The following is a 9,764-nucleotide window of genomic DNA, read 5'->3' on the forward strand; positions in this document are numbered from 1 at the left end:
CAGCCCGACGGGGCTGAAGAGTACTTCGACCGGGGATGCCCGGGAGGAGCGATTGCCACCAAGGACCGATCTCACGACACCCACCGGTCTTCTGCGCGGAAGGGACACCACCGGTTGACACCAGCCTCCTAACGATGTGATTTTAAGCGCTCATCCGATGGACAGATCGGCAAATTTTTTCTTCAGAGGCGGCTAGTTCTTGTAAAATGGACGATCAGAGATAGCGGATTGAAAATCGATGGGTGGCGCTTGGTTGGTTTCTGGGACGGTCCTTCTGGTTTTTCTTACAGATTTATAGGAGATGAGTTATTCCGCAGGCGGATGCTGGATGGTAGTTCTGTTGGTTTCGTGGGAATTGGGACGGCGAGGAAGAAGGGGGTATTTGGGGTGAATTTAGGTTCCGTGTATTTCACTGTAATCGGGACATGTAGCATTTATAAGAGTGAAGAATTCTTTTATTTAGACTTCTACTCTAAAAATCTTATTTATCATACTTTTGTTAAATTTTATTGAACTTGCAGTTCTAGCGCTTAACACTATAGCGAGTGTCATTTTCTTAGGAATTCACTAGCACAGGAAGAAGATAGGTGGCTGCAAGCAAGAATTGCTCTGTTCTGCGATAATGTGAATATCCACGCTGCAATAATGCAAAAACACAATAATCACAAATGCTTTCCAAAGCATCTCTCGAATATTTCAGAAGTCTGCAAAATTTTCAGTCATCGGTCCAAAATCGTCACGAAACCATTTCTCGCGAATTATACATGTCCTGTCTGTGATCCTCAAGTATCTGGCCTATCAATTGCAAGTCACAGATGCACTCCAATTACACACACGGTCGGTCGACCTGGTAGTCCTCGGCGGTCATTAATTTTGATAAATCGTCGTACACAGAAGTCGGAGTTCGTCGACGTTGATCCACTGTCTCATTTATCTTCAGGGGCGCGATGAACCCCGTGGCTGGTAATTGCAACGCTACGAGCCGATAGTGCGCCATTTTCGTTTCGTTCTGTCTCCCAGATTGAAACGACGACAATGGGTTTGCCAGTTTCGAACGACGCACCGACCGATCTGAAAGACGAATGGAAGAAGAGTTTCGAGTCGTTAGGTCGATGTGACAGGTGCGTACATGGCCACGAAATTGCTCTTTTTAGGACACTTTACACACGGTCCTTCTGCTACCTTAAAATTTGTCGTATTCGTTCGAATAAGCGGATATTCAGATCGAAGTAACAACCGCTGGAAAATATCGGGGAACGAAGGAGAACGAATAGTTTTATGGTGGACCATCGGGAAAAAATAGAGAACGAAATGGTTCCTTTTTACTCTGAAACATCGACGAATGAAATAACGTGCGGTTTGAATTTTCATCGTGGCGAGTAGAGAGAGATCGGCTCGAGTTAGAAAGAAATATGCCTCCGCTATACATATTAAAATGCGTCAATCTGGTCGACGAATCTGAAGCATTACGCTTTTCCATAGCATGTAAATCTTTCGAAATTTTTTACCCACCGGACTGCACCGGACGAGTGGCCTGGTCGCTTCACGGCTGAATATATTACGGATGGTTTTTGCATCTTATCTTTGACTCAGCACATGCACCGCATACTTACAAGTTAATTATTTCCGCCATCTGTACTGCAAATTCGTATCTCTCGTTATCTAGTTTAATATTTTGCAAGAATATTACCGCATCCTTCGTTTTCTAACAAAATTTTATATTAAGTAGATTTCCAAGATTTTTTGTCAAATGTTTGACATGAAAGTACAGAAGACCAGTATCATTTCTTGTTTTCTACCTCTTATCATTTAGAAACTAACTGTTCCATCTGTAATTTGCGACATCTTTATCTTCCAGGATGTGATCAACATTTTCTCTCCAGAATATAAAAAGTTATCATTGGCGTGCTTTTATATCCAATGCTTATAGATAAACGTAATTAAAATTTCCTACTGCAACTTTTATTATTTTACGAAATTTATAAAGCATACATGTCACAAATATTCCTGACTTGGGCCTTTGATTCATCAGATGCTAATTATGGAAACAGACAGATAAAAAATAACGTGGACTCAACAAGTTGGGCACAATATTTCGCTAAAAATTGATAATGAAACGACTTAGTATTACTTAATAAATCGCGTGCCTCCAAGTGATCTTCTTCGTGCGTAAAAATATTCGTGAACGCAGAATTTCGTGTAAATATAACTGCGTGTTTCGTTACGACGCAGCCAGCCTTTATTAAGTCCAAATTTTACCCCTTTTGAGCGACGAGCTACCCTCGTCGGCGCCACTATTACTGTCCGCACCCTCGGTGTTTTAATGTTCTCCCCTCAATTTCTCCAACATCGACCTCGACAATATTCTGTCGTGATTCGACCCTTAGAGGCGCGTCTCTCTGCTACAAATACGTTTCGGCTGAAACATCGCTCGAAGACGGCGAGTTCTTCGAGTTCGACCATGCTGGTCACGCTAGCTGACAGTAAATTATTGTAGTTCTTTACGTGCTGCCCTATACTTGCTACGACGACGCTTCTATCGATCGCGAAACCTCTGATTAGACCTCGCAATTCGTAATGAAAACGCATTGATTCAGCCATCTTCGAAATTACGCAAAAGAAGTCTCCCTTAACGTAATCGACAAGTTATTTTGCATTTTGGGATTCTGATGTGCTAACTTTTTCTTCAGCGGAATTAAATCTTGCAGAAGTTGCATCGTTAACAAGATTAATTTGAAATAGTTCGCCTTCAAATTTTGTTACATATTGTCTTTATCCCTTGAAAGTGCTTTTATCTCTTTAAGACTGACTTTATCTTCGAAACATATTTTGACTGATTATATTTTAACTACATCTTGCGTCATTTGATGTAAAAAACCAATATCAGTTTCGTTACATATTATTTCCATTACTCTTCAAGAGTCTCTAGGATCGTCTTCTCTTCGATTAGTAGATACCAAATATATTTTATATTTTCGTTTATCATAAAATTCATGATAAATTAGTGCAATTATATGAATTTACGATTATTAAGAATATTCTTAAATATTCCTTAAACACTCGACTCTCCAAACTTCGCTAAAAATAATTTTCGCGAGAGAATTCATCCCTTAAACTGGGCGACCTAATATTCCTAAAGAAAGGCTAGTTTCCACCTGTTCCTCGGTGCCTGAAACCCCGGCGACATTGACGAAAGTACGTGCGGATCTTTTCCAGGAAATATACGAGGAAATGAATGAATCCTCTCGTCCTTCTTCCTCCCGAAGGTCCACGTGCTTTTCACATATAACTCGCCCCCGGTCGGAGGCAGGAGGTGTAGCCAGCTGGTGGTTGAAGTTGTAGGAGTCGGCAGGATGTGGGTCTCTACGCTCTCTCTCCGGGTATTCCTTCCATCCCTCTTGCACCATCGTTTCCTCGTTCATCGCTCGGCCACTTCGCCACGTCCTTCTTCCACCGATAGTCGCCCTCTTCGTTCCACTCTGGGCTCGTCTCTCCAGTCGTTGGCTCGTGCTTCCCTCCTCACCCTCGCGTTCCTTGCCGCACATGCCGACTCACCCTCTCTCCGAGAGAGCACGAAGGGGGTTGCTGTTCCGTCTTTCTCCCCCGTCCCACCGGATCGATTAAAACTACAAAGTGTTGCCTCTCCATCCGTTGGTACGCTCATTCGTGGTCGACTACATTGCTCCGGCACTCTCCTGGCGGCACTGGGTTACCAACTCTTTCCCTACTGCCTCTGGCCCTCTGTCTTTCTCACTTGCCCCTTGCTTTTCCATCTTCCTTCCTCTCGACGCCTTTCTACTACCTGCTACCTTTCCTACTCCGTGTTTTCTTTTTGTCATCCTTCTTTCTTTCTTCCTTTTTTTCACTCTCTCCCTTCTCGCTCTCGCTCTTCTTTCCTCGTCACTTCGCACAGTCCTTTTTTCGTCCTTTTATCGGGCAGGATCTCCGTATTCATGGGCGTCCGCTCCGCTTCCTGATAATCTCCGCGTAAAACTTCTCCGTCCCGACGGGGATTGCCTTCACTCCGGCACCCAACGGGACCTTTCTCTCTGTTTTCCCTGTGGCGTGCCGCCACCGATCGGACGTTACCTCTCACTCCCTGAATATTTCTCTTCTAGCCGAACGGATGCTAATGATCTTACCCCGTGACTTCGCCACCCTCCGATTCCTTTTACGCTTCCTGTCTTTCCCTAGTGCTACCTGCCCGTTTCACAGATACGGGACGCTTCTCGCGATACTTCGTTTTGCCTCTTTCTTTTTTCCCAACGAAATCGATTGAAAGAGATTTAGGAAACGTTTTAATAGGGAAGGTCATTTTATGCAGGACGAGGTACCGATTTGACTGCCTAATCCTGTAGATTCAGTTTGTAATTCTGGTATTTTAGTGGATTATAATGGCGATTTAGAGGATTTTTTGGGTGGATTACAATGGTGGTTTAGAGGATTTTTTAAAAATAAGACTGAGTAAATTGTAAATAGCGCTGAATATGATGTAGAATTGGGATTAAGATATTTACGGTTGATCGTTTGCTGCATCTGAATTAAAAGGCAAACTCGCTCTATTTCTTTCGTTTCTTTTTATACATATACAGTATATTCTTTTACACTGAAGTTAGAATATATTCACATAGATTCATTTTATTATAATAGCTTATTTTTATTACAAAAGTACAAAAATATAGATAAGCTGACATATTCGTGGTTCTTCGTGTTTCAATCGTCTTTTTATTAACATCAACGCGTCTTTATACCTCCAATAAAGACAACTGAAACGCTAGCGAAACGTCGGAACAAAGTGCAACGTACGAATAAAAACACAATCGAGGCTGCAAGCAAGAACCACAAAGGTGTCATCTAATCATCGTAGAAATTAAAAATCGAAATATAGAACTATGAACGCGATTTGAATGTAACTCATTCAGTGTGAATTAGTCGAAATGAAGCGCTTAATGCGATTTGTGTAAATCACGAAGTATTAAGTTAAAAGTGGGTGATTGTTAATAGAAAAATTCCCTGCGAGTCGTTGCTTAAACTGTTACCCCAATGAGCTCGACTTAACCAATAAATTTTAACCTTATCCTTAAATTCCACAGAACGCTCGCGGCTGATCCATCCTTCCTCGATCACTCAATCCTGGCAAAGAAACATAGTTCTAAAGGAAGAGAAGAGGCCTTTTAATCCCGCGTAGCCGAAGCGGCCACCTTTTCTCGCGTTGGTAGTCAGCCGCGGTAGATTAGTGGTATTGGGTGAAAGGCTGCAAGAGTGGCGAAGCGCGATTATATCCTCGAGGCCCCCTTCTGCACAGGGCCAGGTTTGGCTCGTTTTAAGTCGCAGACTATGCGCGGCTAATAACAGAGCCAACGAAAGCCAAGCAGTCTTTACGAGCATCTTCCCAGAAGTATAAACCCAGGGCTTGAAGATGCGTAACGGCTGTTTCGTGGGTTCTTGGTCCCTGATGCCGGTCTTCCTGGTGATTCCTTGAGGCTAATTAATGCGGGAGAGCGTGGCGACCATCTCAACGTTGTTGCGTGATCTCCAACGAAGGAAGCGAAACTGTCGATCGGTGCATGTTCGATGAAAGGCGAGAAAACAATGAGGTAAGCGAACGCTCGTGGAGGAAGAATGGTTTGATGGTAAAGAAAAAGAGAAGGAGGAGAATATAAAAGGGATTCACTTGGGTCAAGATAATTACCTAATGAAGATGAATTGAAAGGAATACGAGGAACGCTCTTATTCTTTTTTTGCAACATTGTTCCCATTTTCTCGGTAGAATGCATGGTCGAAAAAGACATATGGGGATCGATTCACGTTGTTTCGGGAATAGAAGCATAAGTGAAACGTTGGTTTCACGTTTCTGGTTGGTCGCGTGATCACGGTGGCACGCCGAAAATTCGCGTCTTATAGAATTATATTCAAAGTGAGGTGGAGAACAGAGGGAAGAGAGAGCAGGTGGTTGATGATGATAATACCGCGAGGATGTGCAATGTCGTGTCCGGTCGGGGATACCCAGGAAACAAAGTAATCTAAGGGAAGATCTCTTTGTATCAACCTCCCATTGATCGATAATTTCGCGCATTATTGTTGCCGTAATAACCACTTCTCGATATATGTATATGTTCGACACCAGAGCTAAGTTCTTCGCTAAAAACACATTCTTTCTTTATATTTCTCCGGAAGAGCGCGTACAATGAGTTCGTTTCATCGTATTGGCTTCCTTTTATCACGTTTTCGCGGAACAGCCTCCATTTTGTCGTTTGCGGTCTCGTTCCTTTTTGATATCTTAGGGCCCCCTCCTCTTCTGTTGTTTTGGTTATCTAAGGAAATTATTCATGAAATTTTTATGAACATTTTGTCGAAGGGAATGATATTTTAAACGTTAACAATCTTTTATCTATATTGTCTATGCAGATTGTTTATTGTCTATCTATAAATATTCAATACCATCTATAATATATTAGTACATACACTTGTCACATACACAAAAAAGTTGAACAGCAAATTATTTTGTGCAATAATACTTCATTCGTACTACTGTAAGTGACTGGATTTTCATGAAACGTAATAATAATTGAATAAACGTTTTATAAACTGTAATACACAAATGTCAAACGATATACACGTATATATGTATATTGATTTACTTTATTTCCCGTAATATTATATTATACTAGAATTAGCTACTTACATTTATTACATCGAAGCTCCGTTTCATCCTTAATACTGGTACACTACATAAAACTTCCAGACTTTGCCTGCATAAATTTACGCAAGAACCAAGGAAGAGAACAAAGGCAGAGAACCTATAACATACGTAGCTACACAGAAATCACCCCTGTTTCGCGTCCATTGCTACATTCCCGCGAAAATGTAACAAAACCACGAGCACCGCGACAGCAACCTTCTCGCCTTTTACGACTGAGTAATATACCGTCTTGTCTTATGTCGTTGTTTATTGCACAATTTATGCGTCGATAATAAAACAGATCTTGTCCCTTCCGGCGTTTAGATTCGTTAGCGACGCTTCGCCTGCCTTTACCCTTCAGCCTGGTGTAGCTTACTTATACCGTATTTAAATGAAACCGTCGCTTCTTGCAACCAGCGTAATTAACAATTATTGTCCTCAGCTAAGCCCAAGATTTACGATATCCCCGCCCCAAATATATATATATATATATATATATATATATATATAAAATAACTATACTATAACTATATATTAACTATACTATACATATATATCTGTTACAGCGTTCAGTGTTTCATTTTCGCAAACTTGAAGCGCCAAAAATAAGTTTACAACTCACGAGTTCGAAAATGAAACGTGTTCGGTTAGAGAGTGTTGGTCTGTGAACGTGTGACAGGTTCATCGTGAAACGGATGGAACTTGATATTTCACCCGCATCTTCGTGTCACGTTAAAGATTACGTTCCCTAGGTTCCCGCCGTGATCCGGTAACGAGAAACACTTCGCTCTTGTTTGAATGGATTCCAAACGACTCCCTTGTCTTTGTGCTTAAAGAACACCGGCGAGCTGCTTGATGAATAATTCCTTCTATCGACTTCTTCTTCTTTTGCGTCTTCTTCTTTCGAGTTTCTTTACAGAAGAGGGCCAGACACAGCGAGATTTTAAGCGGCAACGTAGAAAAGCGAAGGCACCGGGTTAATTGCGAGAAGAAAGATCGAGTGTTTTCGAGGCGAAAGATTTTTACAGATTTCTATGGACATCACTTGGAATATCACTCTACTGCGGATTGTTTAACGAGGAATAACACCGCTCGAGAGTTTAAGGGTGCAGGATGTGGAGAAAAGTTAGGAATATTGGAAATTAAGGAGATGGAAGAATTTAAAAACATTTGATAGTTTGCGTCCCAAAGTTTAGCCATTCAGAGACTTCAGCGTGTGACCTTTGTAATTGTCGATAACTATTATAATTGTTTAATAGCTTGAATAATACTGCTCTTTATTACTGCATTGCCAGTGGGTTTTCTATGTGCATTGTGCATACGCCGCTATTTATTCTGACAAGTAGGAATACGGAATAATGAAATTTAACTAACAAAGACGCAAGAAACTTTCAAGATGTTTCCAAAGATCGTGATATACAGTTTTCCCATGTGTTACATTCTTCCTGTTTGCTCAAAATACAATGTAGATTAATACAAGAATAAAAAGAATCTCAAGCCCTTTTTATCACAAGAATAAAAACGTCTTAAGGTCCATTTCAAAATAACAACTTTTCTAAAAAGAACAAATATTTTAAAATCTATTCATAGTTATATTATAGTTATATAGTTATTACTATTATATTTATATTATTATAATCTAAAGTTCCAAATCCTAGTACGAATATCACCAGCAAAGAGATACGAGTTTCACGTAGAGAATTCAATGTTTTAAACAGGTGTCAATTATTACCAGTCGTAATGCATTTACTCCGCGTGACTTCATTCGGCGGTGGAGTTGATTTTGTCTGAGTTACGAGTCCTTCGATCGTCTTTTGGCGGAAGTTTCTAGGCATTTTCTCACGGAATCTGCCGGTATCCGGGAATGGAAAGCCTCGCATCGTACAGTCACGAATGTATCGGTCAATACTTGCCAGTCAGAGGCAAAGACGAGTCAGCCTGTGCCTTCACACCATTTCCGGACAATATTTAGCCGCGCTTCCCTGCCCGGTAGCTTCGATCATTAAACGTGCGTATATAGCCTCATAATATTGCAATCCGTGGCCATAATTTACGTCGTTTTATAGTTCAAACTGCAACCTACGTAGGCAGCGGCGCTCAAGCCTTTAGAACGTGCTATTCCCGTTCAAGTTGTACTGGGTGATCATAAAGTTCGTCGACTGTTTCCCTCCGGTGCCAGGCCGGCCTCTCTGACCCCATCCTGGGGGTGCTTCCACACACTGTTTCCATTTCGATAGCTCCATGTAATATTGATGGTCGGATAACTCTTCGAATTACCCTTTAATCAGTTCCTCATCCAAGATCTCTTAACTATCAAAGTGGACAAATAATCAGTTTTCAAAATAATAGCTTTTCATGAAAACTTTGTAGATTTATATTTTTGAGGGTTTCGATGGACTTTTTATTTCTTTGACATATGCATGTTTTATGTTTTTCCATTTCGATTTCTTCCTCTCTTTAGGTGAATTCTATATCTTTGAAGATTAGCCGTACATAAAGTATGAAATTATATCGTGCAAGATGTTATTGTAACATTGTTTGTTAAATTATATATACAAATAAAATTACTGAAATTTTTATGATTGTCAAACTTTTTAAAATGTGCGTCATACCAAACAAATATTACGTTTGTTAAAGTAGATTTAGTATTTAAAACGAATAAAAAGTATCCTATATCCTACATTTATCTTCATTGACCTCTTATAGACAACAAAAGAACCACTTCTCTAATACTCAATTAGATTTCAAAGAAATTTAAAGCACTATTTCCCTTTGCGCAATATAGAAGAATACCACTAACTTCCACTATTTAACTTCGTTGAAATGCCTAAAAAAAATCTTAGCAAGAGCAGCCTAAATCTACCATCGCGCTCCACCCCTCCGAAACTTGCTCGTCAAACTTTCTCCCCGAGCCTCATAAACGTCGATCAGGCGAAAGAAAAGCGGACAGCAGCGAGAACACCAGTTATATTCCGAAGAACGTGGACGAGTGTGAGTGTAGGTACCTCGAGAATTGAGATATACTGTTTTATAGAGAATCATCTGAACGCGGGGGGGCTCTTTTATGAAGTTACCACGGCGA

The sequence above is a fragment of the Bombus impatiens genome, unplaced genomic scaffold (genome assembly GCF_000188095.3).
Source record: "Bombus impatiens unplaced genomic scaffold, BIMP_2.2 scf_0257, whole genome shotgun sequence".
Lineage (NCBI taxonomy): Eukaryota > Metazoa > Arthropoda > Insecta > Hymenoptera > Apidae > Bombus > Bombus impatiens.